Source organism: Dipodomys merriami, unplaced genomic scaffold, assembly GCF_024711535.1.
Source record: "Dipodomys merriami isolate MVZ:Mamm:240054 unplaced genomic scaffold, mDipMer1.0.p SCAF_539, whole genome shotgun sequence".
Classification (NCBI taxonomy): Eukaryota; Metazoa; Chordata; class Mammalia; order Rodentia; family Heteromyidae; genus Dipodomys; species Dipodomys merriami.
In genome coordinates, this window is record NW_027206112.1 from 159,489 (window position 1) to 173,524 (window position 14,036).

The 14,036-nt window shown below is 44.6% G+C and overlaps 1 long non-coding RNA gene across 1 annotated transcript; it reads right to left on the reverse strand.

Moving 5' to 3' along the window:
- Nucleotides 1–7,473: 7,473 nt before the first annotated feature.
- Nucleotides 7,474–13,453, reverse strand: LOC138811598 (uncharacterized). The gene is made up of 4 exons (XR_011367440.1): nt 13,359–13,453; nt 10,473–10,668; nt 9,509–9,641; nt 7,474–7,641 (listed from the first exon to the last, which is right to left on the reverse strand). It is a non-coding gene; the product is annotated as an uncharacterized lncRNA (long non-coding RNA).
- Nucleotides 13,454–14,036: the final 583 nt, after the last annotated feature.

Sequence of the window (14,036 nt, forward strand, 5' to 3'; positions counted from 1 at the left end):
GCTATTTTGGCCCGCCCTGGGGCTCAATCTCAGAGGTTGCCAAAAATTTCCTCCTGGAGTAAGAAGCCAAGTGTGACACCTGTTTTCCTTTTCTGTGAGAGTGCGGGGTGTCAGGCATGATGGAGAACAAGTCTGCAAATCTAAATGCTATGTGATAGGGTGTAAACAATGTAATACATGGTTAGGTGTCATCACAGTCAATAAAATAAACAGTAAATAAATGAATAAAACAAAAAGTACAATGAATAACCACACCAAACATGATATAGACTGAACACCTGTCTGGAAGTTCAATCCTATCTTTAAAATACATGTGAAGACTACGTTTTCCGAGGTTGGGGCCTGAATTCAGGCCTAGGGAAGAGGCCTGACTTTCTGATCTTCAAGCATAGAGAACTTCCCCTTCACGCAGAGTGCAAGAGTTACCCAGACCCCGAGTCAAATCCCAGGCCTTGCAGACAAAAAAATAGCACACATTTCAAGCCAGGTAGCTTCATTAGCATTTTTCATATTTTTTAAAGTTCACTTTAAGGTTCACCTGTATTTGATACATTTTGATTTTATAACATGAGAGTTTTTTAAAAAGGGGTTTAAACGTTTACATTTCAGCATAGCACATTGGTGTTTCTATTTTGAACATCTGCCATGAAGAGTGAGAATGAAAATGAGTACATCATTCCTCCCTAGAGGGACAGTTGATGTTATTTCTATTTAGAGTTATTTCTATAACTATAAACTCTCTGCAATTGCATCGTGTGAGTTTTCCTCAGTGCCTACCACAAAATACAGTAGGAGAGTTCTCATACCACAAAAGGTTGGGTTTCTGAATGAATACTAATTCTGTGAGGACAGTAGGTACTTGTAAGCATTTTGGGAATAAAGTGAATTATAAATTGAAAAACAAAAACATTGGGACTGGGATGTAGCTCAGTATTGGAGTACTTGCCTAAAGAGCATAAGACCGTGGAAGAAAAGGAAGGCAAGTTTCCTAAAGCTCAGAAGGTTAGAATTTTATGATCCATACGAACAAACTTCTTTCTTCTTTTTTTTTTTTTTTTTGTCGGTGGTGGGGCATGAACTCTAGGGTTCGCTGCCCACCTTCAGCTCTTCAACTCATGGCAAGTCCTCTAATGCTTGAGCCACAGTGCCATTTCCGGTTTATTGGACATAAGGGTCTCACGGACATTCCTGCCCAGGCAGGCTTTGAACTCCCATCCTCAGATCTCAGCCTCCTAAGTAGCTAGGATTATAGGTGTGAGCCACTGTCACCTGGTGCATGAACAAACTTATTAAAGATTGATTCTGAGGAAAGGAACTTGGAATACACTTTTAATATATATAATTTATAAAGCCATGGTTAAGGCACTAATTCAGAAGTATTTATTCATTGGCTAGTTTTTTAGTTTATTTAAAGATATATATATATATATATATATATATATATATACGCATACATTTTTAATATATCTACAGATATTATTAAAACATAGCTTTGAAGTGTACCTAAAAGCATATGTGCTCATGTAAAGTTATACAACTGTACAAGCTTGATTTTTTATTTTCAGTTTGTTGGTGCCATAAATTAGGTGGGATGTGTGTACTGTTGTTTTGTTCTCTGTTTTTGGAGGATTTCTCTCTGCTTTCTTCCCCTATCCACCTCTCTCTGCACTTTAATTCAGCTTGCTCTTTCTTGGCTTGATTGTTCATAGCTGATTTTCTACCACTTCAGCTATACCTGTAGCCTTGCTTTTTGCCAGTTAATTGGAGATGTCGTTTCTCAGGCTTTTCTGCCTGGATTGGCTTTAAAATTTCGTCTTCCAGTTCTCACCTCTTGAGTAGCTGGGATTAAAGATGTGAGCCACTGGGGTGCCTAGGGATGAATTCGACTTTGGTTGGTGTATTCTTTCTGTTTTTCTAAGCATGGGATCATCTACTATAGAATTTCTGTGAATGTCCTGGGTCTGAAGTAAGGTATATAATACATATGCTAATCTGTATAGTTCTCATAAGATGTAATCAATTTAATACATGTTATAAGTGTAATAATAGTCAATATAAATAATGAATGAATGAATAGTGCAAGAAATAAAATACATACACAGTAAAATAATATGCGGTAAACATAAGTATGTTGATATTAATCATTATTTCAAATGTGGATGAATATTACTTTAACAGGACTGGGGATTGAATTCAGGCCTAGGGAAGAGGCCTGAATTGTTTGTCTTCAAAGATGGTGAGTTTCCCCATCCCCCACAGTGCATTAGATTTACCCAGACTCTCAGTTCAAATGCCAGGCCTTAAAGGAAAAATAAAAGTTTTGAATGCCAAGCTGGGGAGCTTCATTAGTATTTTTACAATTTTTTTTCGTGGGGCTTGAGCTCTGGCCTTGGGCACTGTCCATGCACTCTTCAGCTCAAAGCGAGTGCACTACCGCTTGAGCCACAGCACCACTTCTGGTTTTCTAGTGCTTTATTGGAGATAAGAGTCTCATGGGCTGTACAGCCTGGGTTGGATTGAACCACAATCCTAAGCCTCTTGAGTAGCTAGAATTACAGGTGTGAGCCACCGGCGCCCAGATATTTCTAATATTTTAAAATTTTATTGATTGATTGATTGGTTGCCAATCACGGGGCTTGCACTGAAGTTGTGGCAACACTGCCTGAGATTCCATCACCCTAGGCTGGGATGGTGCAGCCTCTGGACTCACGGCCGATCATGGGATGGTACGCCTCAGGGGCTGACAGGAAAACAAAATGAAAACAGCACCAAAAAAACCCGCGATCTGTGGATGGTCGGCGGTTTCTTGGTTTTCCTTCCTTGCATGGTGACCATCCTGGTTTCAAATGACATGGCTGCAACCTGTAGGTTACCTGGCACTGCTGAAGGCTGGCAGGCTGGCAGCGAAGCCATAGGCCAACCTGGACACCTAGGTCCTGAGTTTGAATCCCGGTCATGCCACTTCCAAAGGGCTGGGGAGCCTAAGAATCTATTGCCTTTCCATAAGAGCACCAGAGGACTGTGAACAATGTCATGGTTTGATGAGTAGTTCATCAATCAGTCTAGCAGAAAATTAGACCCAATAATCACAGGACACCGACTGATTTTAATTCATAGTTCATTATGCACTAAAAGAATACTATTGATTAAATGGAGTCCTCACTAAAGACCTGAGAATCCGTAGGAGCGTAGTATGTATAATTGAACACTAAATAGATATTTCTGGCAGTATGTAAGTATCTAAATTTATATTTACTTGTATAGCATCATCTGCATAGAACATTTTTGCTATTTTGGCCAAACCTGGAACTCGATCCCAGGTCTTCAGATCCACTTGGCACCTGCATGGGCTAGATGCTGCCATGCTGACACTCACCCCTTCATGAATTGGGCCTCCTAGTCCCTCAGTCAAGGTCCCATCATTGCCAAAGTTTCTTCCTGGTGTAAGATTCCATGTGTGACACCTGTTTTCCTTTTCTGTGCAAGTGCTGGGTTTTAAGTATGATGTGCATGTTATGTATTCAAAGCTATATGCTATGGAATAGATTGGAACAAATGTAATAAATGTTATAGGTGTACTCACAGTCCATAAAATAAATGCTAACTCAATCAATCAATTAATAATAATAAAATATAATGAATCACTCCAACAAACATGATTTAAAATGAATATAGCGATATAACTCCAATATTTAAAATGTCTATAAATGTTTTGTTTTTCAGTACTGGTGCTTGAATTCAGGCCTAGGGAAGAGTTGAGAAGTGCATGCATGATTCACATAGGAAATGATAGGTAAGATCTGAATTAAGACTGCATGAAGTGTGACAATAATAATTACATTCAGGAAATTGACGAATTGGGAAAGATCCAAGAATTGGTAGTCACATGGAAGATAGGATTCCAACACAGCTCACCACATCTCCTACTCTATACAAACAGGCCTTTATTAGCATATTATTTTCAGCTTATGAATGGATGAATATGGTGCTCCACCCCCACCTCAGGGCTAGATCTCACGTCCTGTGTATGGCCTACCTCCTTAGTGGCTCACAAGCTGGTGTGCTCATGTTGACCCATTTGGCAGTTGGTTCTGCTAGGCCCTGAGTTCTACTTCTAGCATTGCCAAAAGGTTCATCCTGATGTGAGATGCCAAACCTTGCAGATGTTTTCCTATGCTGGGTCCTGGGTCGCAGCTAGGATATAGAAAGCATAGGAAACTCTATACCCATTGGAATAGGTTGTCATCCATGTGAGCACAGTTATATATTTCCTCCTATACTCAATAAAATACACAATACATAGATGAATAAGACACAAAATAAAAAGATTAACTGAAAACCAGGTGCATGCCACATCGTTATGTAAATAGAGATCCTATGTTTAAAAGAGGTGGGCTTGTCCAGTGCTGGGGCTTCCTTTGCATGGTGACAATTCTGGGTCCAAACATGGCTGCCTGCAGAATGAAGGTGACCTGACATGGCTGAAAGCCTGCTGGTTTTTTGGGGTGCCACAGGCTAACCAGACAATGGAGGTCCCGAGGATGAATCCCAGTCAGCCCTTTTACTATGAGAGAACTGCTGGAGATCCTGGGACACTGGTTTCTGGGCCTAGGAAGGGTCCTGGAATGCAATCAATCTTATCTTTGAATGAGTAGTTCCTGCTTGATGTGAGTAGGAAATGATAGGCAAGATTCATGGGATATTGATTATTTTTAATGAAGAATTGATGAAGCATGACCATAATCATCACAGTTATGAAATGGAGGCATCGGGGAAGATCCAAGCATTGGTAGTCACAAGGTAGATCCCATCACAGGTCTCCATCTCTTCTACACTATAAAAATATGTACTTATTTGCATACTAACTTGCACTTACAAATGCATGACTATTTTCCCCCCTCCTAATCCCCTTCTCCCAGGGCTGTATCTCAAGTCCTAGAACTGGCCTACCTCCTTAGTGGCTCACAAGCTGGTGTGCTCACTTTTGCCCATTCACCAATTGGGCCTGCTAGGCCCTGAGTTTGTATCCCAGCACTGCCAAAAGATTATCCTGATGTGAGAAGCCTATCGATCCATCTGTTTTCCTGTCCTGAGAAAGACCTGGGTCTCAGGGAGGACGGAGATTACTACATAGGCAACCCTATACCCAAAGGAGTGGGTTGCCATCCATGTCAGCACAGTTATATCTGTCATCATAATCAATAAAATACACATTGCATCCAAGCATAAGACACAAAATAAAGAGAACGAGTACACTGAATGCAAGATGCCACCCATCCATGTATGATAATATAGATCCTGTACTTAAACGATGAATTCATGATTATATTGATCCTCCCTTCCAGGGCTCAGTCTCAGAACCTGGGTACATCCTAGCTCCATAGTGGCTCACAGGCTGGTGTGCTCAAATTGACCCAATTCACCAATTGGGCCAGCTAGGCCCTGAGTTCAAATCCCAGCACTTGCGAAAGATTCATCTTGATGTGAGAAGCGCATCGATCCACCTGTTTTCCTGTCCTGTGAAAGTCCTGGGCCTCAGCCAGGATGGAGAATGGTATATAGGCAACTCTATAGCCATGGGAATAGGATGTCATCCATGTCAGCACAGATATACCTGTCACCATACTCAATAAAATAAACAATACATCCATGAATAAGACTCAAAATAAAAAAAAGATAACTACATTGAATGCAAGATGCATACCAAACCTGTATGTAAATAGAGATCCTATATGTAAAAGAGTTGGGCTTGTTATTTTGTCCAGTGCTTGGGCTTCAAATCAAGCCCTGGACCAGGCCTGACATTCTAGTCTTCAAGGATGGTGAGCTTCCCCTTCTCCCACAGTGCAATGGGGTTACCCAGACCTGAGTTTAAATCCCAGCTCTAGCAGTATCACAGTGTGAGTTCTTAGCTAGGGTGCTTCATTCATAATTTTTTATTTATTTATTTTTATGCCAGAGCCGGGCCTTGAACTCAAGTCATGGCAACTCTGCCTCAGCTCTGATCATCCTAGGCTGCAGCCTCTGGACCCACAGACCTCGGACCCTAAGATCCAGGGGCTTGCTGGAAAAATAAAAGCCCCGAGGGGGAATAAAAGCGGTGGAAATTTCCACCTGGCACTTTTACATTTATTTTCCTTTGCATGCTGACCATGCAGGGTCCAAACACGGTGGCCTGCAGAGTGAAGGTTACCTGGTGTGGCTGATGGCCTGTTGGCCATCAGAAGAGTCAGAGGCCGACCCAGCAACGTAGGCCCCGGGGTCGAATCCTGGTCAGCCCCCATGCATTGAGGGAATGGTGGGAGATTCTGAGATACTCATTTCCAGACCTAGGAAGAGTCATGGAATTCGATGGATCTCATCTTTGAATGAGTAGTTCCAGTTTGATGCTAGTAGGAAATGATAGGCAGGACTTATGGGGTATAGATTATTTTTAATGAAGAGCTGATGAAACATGGCCATAATCATCACAGTCATGAAATGGAGGCATTGGGGAAGATCCAAGAATCATTAGTCACAAGGTAGACTGGATTCCATCACTGGTCGCCATCCTACTCTATACAAATATGTACTTATTTACATACTACCTTTAGATTATGAAAGGATGACTGTTGTGCTCCCCTTCTCCGCCCTGCCCCACGCCCACGCGGGGCTCAATTTCAGGTCCTGGGAATGGCCTCGCTCCTTAGTGTATCACAGTCTGGTGTGCTTACCTGGACCCATTCGCCTATTGGTCCTGCCATTCCCCGAGGTCAGATCCCAGCATTGCCAAAAGATGAATCCTGATGTGAGAAGCCAATCGTTGCACCTGTTTCTCTGTCCTGTGAAAGTCCTGGGTCTCAGCTAGGATGCAGTATGCTATATAGGCAACTCTATATTCATGGGAATCAGTTGCCATCCATGTCACCACAGTTATAGCTGTCATCTTATACAATAAAATACAAAATGCATCCATGACTAAGGCACACAATAAAAAGAATAACTACACTGAATGCATGATGCATTCCACATCCCTATGTAAAGAGAGATCCTATGTATAAAGTAGGTGAGCATATGATTTTTGCCAGTGCTCGGGCTTCAGTTCAGGCCCTGAGACTAGGCCTGACCTTGTAGTCTTTAAGGATGGTGAGCTTCACTTTCCCCCACAGTGCAACAAAGTTACCCAGTCCTGAGTTGGAATCTCAGAGGTGGCAGAAAAATGGTGAGAATTCTGAGCCAGGGTGTGTTATTGTTATTATTATTATTATTATTATTATTGCCAAGCATGGGACTTGAACTCAGTTCATGACAACTCTGCCTCAGCTTCGATCACCTCAGGCTGGTGGGCTCCCATGGGCCTGTAGCCGATCCTTGGATCCTAGGCTCTAAAACTTTGCAGGTAAAACTGACAGAAAAATGACAGGAAAAGATGACAGAAAAATGACAGAAAAAATGTCGCAGGATGGATTTTTTATATTTTCTTGTTTTGCACGGTGACCATCCTGGGTCTGAATTACACGGCTGCAAATGGTACTTCACCTTGCATTGGAGAAGGCTAACGGCCCATCAGGGAAACCATAGGCCCATGCGGCAAAATAGGCCCTGAGCTTGAATCCTGGTCCTGACACCTACCAGTGCGGGGAGATCCCAAGATACTTGTTCCTATGCATGGGAATAACAATGAAATGTTAGCAAACGCATGATTGAATGAGAAGTTTCTGCGTGTATTGGTCAAGTCCAAAATTAGAGGCAGTGATCCTAGGACAATGATTCATCTTAATGAATGGTTAATTAAGCATGAAAAGAATACTATTCCTTCAATGGTGGCATAATAAAGTCCTAAGAGTTAGTAGGAATGTAGTTGATGTCATTGAATATTAGGTAGATATCTCTGCCACTATGTACAAATATTTTTTTTGTTGTTCTACCACCTGTCTATCCATGTATGGCTATTTTGTCCACTCCTGCAGCTCAATCTCAGGGTCTGGAAATGCCCTGGCAGCTTCATTGGCTAGAGGTTGCAGTTTTGACACACCCATTCAGGGTCTGAATTGGGTCTGCTAGGCCCTGAGTTCAGATCCCAGCACTGCCAACAATTGGATCATGGAGTAAGAAGCTGAGTGTGATAGCTGTTTTCCTTTTCTCTGAGAGTCCTGGGTGTCAGACATGATGGAGAACACATGTGCAAATCTAGATACTATGTGATGGGTTGTCATCAATATCATGAATGGAATGTGTGTCATCAGAGTCAATATAAAATCTCATATCTAAAATATATTGGGAACTCAGAAAATTAAATCGCCCAACAACAAATCCTCAAAGAAACAATTGCCCAATAAAAGAGTGGGCAAAAGACTTAAAGAGAAACTTCTCTGAAGAGGAAAGATGCATGGCCAATAGACACATGAAGAAATGCTCAACCTCCCTAGCCATAAAAGAAATGCAAATCAAAACAATATTGAGATACCACCTCACACCAGTTAGAATGCCTATAATCAAGAACTCTAATAACAACCGATGCTGGAGGGGATGTGGACAGAAGAGAACCTTACTGCATTGTTGGTGGGAGTGTAAACTTGTTCAACCACTTTGGAAAGTAGTATGGAGGTTCCTCAAAAGACTTCACATAGAACTCTCCTATGACCCAGCAATTCCACTTTTGAGCATTTACCCAAATGTTTACAAACAAGACCACACTAAAGCTACCAGCACGACTATGTTTATTGCAGCACTATTTACTATAGCTAAGATATGGAACCAACCCAGATGCCCCTCAGTAGATGAATGGATCAAGAAAACGTAGTATATATACACAATGGAATTCTATGCCTCCATCAGAAAGAATGACATTGCCCCATTTATTAGGAAATGGAAAGACTTGGAAAAAATTATATTAAGTGAAGTAAGCCAGGCCCAAAGAAGCATAGGTCCCATGGTTTCCCTTATTTGCAATATCTAGTATATGTCTGGGTCAAGCAGAATAGGTCAGATAAGGTGATGTTAGGGAAATGAACCCTAAGATATGTACTCAAATGATTTTTCTCTCTCTTGTGATTGTTTCTAACACATGTATAATATTATTTCTTTGTTGCTTTGTACGTCCCTCTCCCACAGTATAACACCTGCTTTCACTGTATTTGATGTCGGTATAATTTGTGGAGGGGAACAGGAAAAATTAATCGTTTAAATAGGGATACAGGTGGACCCATTGCAGCAATGAGATGTACAAGTCGTTATGTCAAAAATGAACTTTACAACATTGGTGCAGGGGGAGTGCGGGGGAGGAGCAGGGAGGATTGGTTGGGGGGGTGAGAGGGAACATGGGAAGGGATGGGAAGTGGAAACAAAGGAGGAGGCTACAATGCTTGATATGAAATGTACTCATTATCTTGCCCATGTAATTGTATCCCCTATGTACAGTATTTTCACAATTAAAAAATGGAAAATAAATGAATAAAACAAAAATACAATAAATAACCAATACAAACAGGACATGGACTGAAAATCTATATGTAAGTAGAAATCTTACCTTTACAATATATATAAATAGAATTTTTCCAGGGCTGGGACTTTAATTCATGCCTAGGGACCAGGCCTCACTTTCTTGTCTTCAAGCATGGTGAGCTTCCCCTTCGTCCACAGTGCTTCAGAGTTACCCAGGCCTTAAGTTCAAAATCAAAGGTAGGAGAAACAGCGTGAATTGCAAGCCAGGGAGCTAATTTTTTTCTGCTTTTTTGCTTTTTTTGCCAAGCATGGTCTTGAACTCAGGTCATGGTAACCGTGCCTCAGCTTTCATCACCATAGGCTGGGGTGCAGCCGCTGGAAACACAAGCTATCCTGGGATCCTAGAACTTCAGGCCCTGTGCAACGGGGGAATTGCACAGAAAAAAGTGGCAGGATGGCATTTTTACATTTTCTTACTTTGCAGTATGGCCATCTGGGTCTGAGTGATCTGGCTACAAAACATACTTCACCTTGCATTGCTGAAGGCTTGCAGGCTACTGAGGAAGCCATAATCCCGAACAATGATTAGCCAAGCACCAGTGGCTCTCACCAGTCCTCCTTGATACTTACAAGGCTGTGATAGGAGGATCATGGTCAAAGTAACCCTAGGCAGGAAAGTCCTTGAGACACCTGTCCAACCTCAATGCCAACAAAGCCAGAAGTAGAGCTGTGTGGCTCCAGTGGTAGAGGGCTAATCTTGAGCAAGAACACCTCATGGACTGTGACCAGATGCTGAGTTCAAGGTCCAGGACTGGCAAAAACAGACATACACAACAATCTGTGCAGCCATCTGGCTAAAGCAGGTCTCCCTCTTGTCCCCAACTGGATTGGACAGACTTTCCTGGTAAAGGAGCTGCTGTCATGTTGACTAGGCCCACTTGGTCTGCATCCCAGGATTCCAGGCACACCCCCATTTTTTCATCGTTCTTTTTCACCAATGGGATCCAAGAATAGTGGACATGCCCATATTACATGCTTCCCAGTAGCACCTGGAATCCCTCTGTTGGGTGACACCACTATCAGCAGTTGAGGAATGTAGAGGTCGCTGAGTGGTGAGCAAGAGACTCCAGGTGACTTTGAGGTAGAGTAGGAAACGATGTCCTAGTCAGTGAGTGGGAGAATAGAAGATTTTCTAGAGCCTGGGAATGTAGCCAGCCCAACTTTCCCGTCCTGGCGCTCAGATGTCTGAAACAATAAGAATCAATGAGAGAACTGTGGGCAAAAAGCTGCCACAAGAACACCAGCAGTATCCTCCCGACAGACCTGAAACATTCAAGAAAACAAAGAACACGAAAAAGGGAGGGATCCCCAAGACAAACACCACTGGGGAGCGAGATTGTATGGAGAGTCCAGCGAAAGGTGATGCCGACCATGGGCCTACCCTGCCTTTGGACTCAGTCACAGCCACCAGGGTCCAGAGTGTCAAGGGTCCCAATCCCACCAAGGATCCACAGAGATGCTACCTGCATATGATGCCCACCCTGGACCACAGAAAAGAAGAAACCAGGCACTCTGTGCCAAGATCCAACCACTGAAGTAGGGAGACAGACCCGCAGGGTCAATGGGAGTAAGAGAGGGAGAAGATAGACCAGATACATGCAGCACCAAAAATGGAGGTAGAAATCCAAAAGGCACCCATACAGTGGTTGGTTTCGGCAGAAAGCGATTTACAATGTGCACTGGCCCAAGTGCAGTAGGCCGCTGATGACAGAGAAAGGGAGCATGAAGCTCTCACCAGCTGCCTACAAGCTACAGAGTGGGGTGTGGCAGATCTGGAGATAGTGGCTTCTCTGGTCACTGCTGCAAAGGAGAAGACCAAAATGTTCCTCAAACAGCTGAATGATGTGATCCTTCAGCTCGAGGAAAATACCAGAAACTTTGATGACCTGGAGCAAGTGAACACAGAGTTGCAGCAGAAGGTGGAAGTGCTGTAGGTACAGAGGAGCAACATGAAGAAGAGAATATGCAAGTTCCAACAAGCGCTGGAGGGCATTAGGTACTGAAGATGGAGTTGAATAACCTGGAGGAACAACTTCATATCCAGGTCCAGGAAAACCAGTCTCCGTCTTCAGAACGTGGAGCAGTAGGAGCAACTGCAGAGACTGGAGGAGAAAGCCTAGGATCAGCAGGAGACCCCTGAGACCCCACGATGTGCATGTGTGTGGGATAGACAACCGGAGGAAAAGCTGGCCCTGCTGTGGGACACTCTCCACCGGATGAGTAGTGAGAAGGAGGAGCTTGCCAGCATCCTGGACACAAAGCAGCAGATGAAGAAACATCTGCGGGAGCAGTAGGACTGCTCAGAGAAGAAGATAGAGAAATGGATAGTGGTGGCTGAGAGAGAGAGAGCCAAGCAGCTCAGGAGCAGCAGGAGCAGTCCCTGGGCCAGTGCAGGAGTTCAGAACCTCCTGTGAATGGCACATTGTCTCCAATGAGCGATTGTGGTCTGAGAAGGAGGCCCTGCAGCAGCACTTAGAGAGGCAGATCCAGCTGCTGGAGCAGCTGATGCAAGTGAAGGGCTCAACAAACTGGAGGGACCAGGTGGTGTCCCCGAAGTGGCAGGACACTCTCAAGTGCCTGGAAGCCACCAGATCACAGGAGGAATGCCTGCAAGCCCAGCTGAGCTTCCTGGCTTTCCCTGGGGAAGGGGAAGGGATGAGCCCTGGAGAAGCAAAAGGTAACGAGGTGAATCCCCCCCACCCCATGTGACCATCACACAGGATGGAGAGGTTCCCCAGACCAAGAGTGACATGGCTCTGAGAGTGCTCTTGGAGGATGAGATCCACAGGGGGAAACTCCTGACCCAAGAATGGTGGGCTAGCTTCAGGCACCCCATGGCCAACCCAGCAGCTCAGTGCCAGACTGAGCTGGAGCCACAGACCCTCATCCATGACCTGCCTGATGAGGTGGACTTCCAGAGTCCAGAAGGTGAGCTCCAGCATTGATGCAGCCAGCTTTTGGCACACATCCAAACTATCAAGGAGTCCCTCATGGTGTGTAAAAAGCAGATGTTGTTCCTGAATGAGCTATGTTGGGAAAAAGCCCAGTGCATGCACTGGCTGTCTCAGGAGAAGATCGAGAAGAGGAGAGTGTTGAGGAGCTGCTGTCACTCCTAGTCAGGGAAAGCACAGACAGCAGTTTCCAGATGCCAGCACAGGCTGAGCCTCCCATCCCCCTCCCCAACACTGCTTCAGAAGCAACTTGAAGACAGCATGGAAACTGCCAGAGGAGAGGTCAGTGTTCCCGACCCCATAGTGGATTCCCCCAAGGAGCAGGTCCTGCCCCAGATGCCCCACATCCAGATCTGCCCACAGCTTCCAGGCTCAAGTGAGGAGTGCTTTCTCACTTTCTCCGGTAGACTGATGTAGATGACGACTCTCTATGTGACATACTGACTCTCAAAAGCGTTAGCCACCAGAAGTAGGTGACCAAGTGGCTTTCTCTCAGGCCTCCATCTGCCGGGCAATGGGAAGGTTAAACTGGGGGTAGGGTAGGGCAGAGGCTGAAGGGAGTTGGCCCAAACTCAAGGGACATCTAATGGCCTATTGGTGGCCCATTGGTGACTTCTGGCATGCTAGGCAAACACTCTACCACTGATCCACATTCTCAGCTAGGATGATTTTTCCCCCTCCCAAACCCATATGGCCATTCCTCAGATAAATAGGAAGTAGGGGCTAGGATGAATATGAAGCACAAGTCTGGTTCAACCCAAAATATTCCCCTGCCCCCTCTTCCCACACCCTGAGTTGAAGTTTTTCTTCTACCATTGAGGGATGAGAGAGGGAGGGGGGAGTCCCAAGAAAATACCAACAACAGTGGCCCCCTGAGTCCCACATCCTTCCCCACACAAGTGGTCCTCCAGATTCCAATCTTACCTGACTCAATGTGAAGTCTACACTGTCTCCCCACCACTGCAAGGGTCAGGATGAAATAAAAGTCAGCCCAGGCCTCAGCCCACACCCAAAGTGGAAGCTCCTAGTCCCAGACCTACTTCCACCTCTGACTGCCCCTAGTTAGGCCACACCCACCACTCACCACTATGATGGTGGTGATGACCTCATGGATGGATTCCAGGAAGAAGGTCTATGGCAAAGAGCAGAAGCATCAGGGTGAGCAGGGCAGAAGGAGGTGGGGTGATTGCTCTGGGATCTTCCTTGGAGCCCTCCCATCCAGCCAGAACCATGCTGACCCAAAGCACGAACAAGGCCAGGGGGTGAGACGATGGAGGAGCACAGGATTAAAGGAGGTACTGCTTTGTCTTGGAGGACTTGATTAATTCCAATTATAATTAATTCCAATTACATTTGGCCCATGCCAATCCCAAAGACATCATGCAATGCCTCTCCGTGTTGTTGTTGGTCATGAAGGCTGTCCCTGAGCTCTTTTTCTCAAGGCTGGCACTCTACCACTTGAGCCACAATGCCATTTTTGTTTTCTGATGGTTCATCGATAAGAGTCTCATACACTGTCCTGCCCAGACTGGCTTGGCACCATGATCCTCCAGATCTCAGATTCCTGCGTAGCTAGAATGACAGGCATGAGCCACCAGTGCC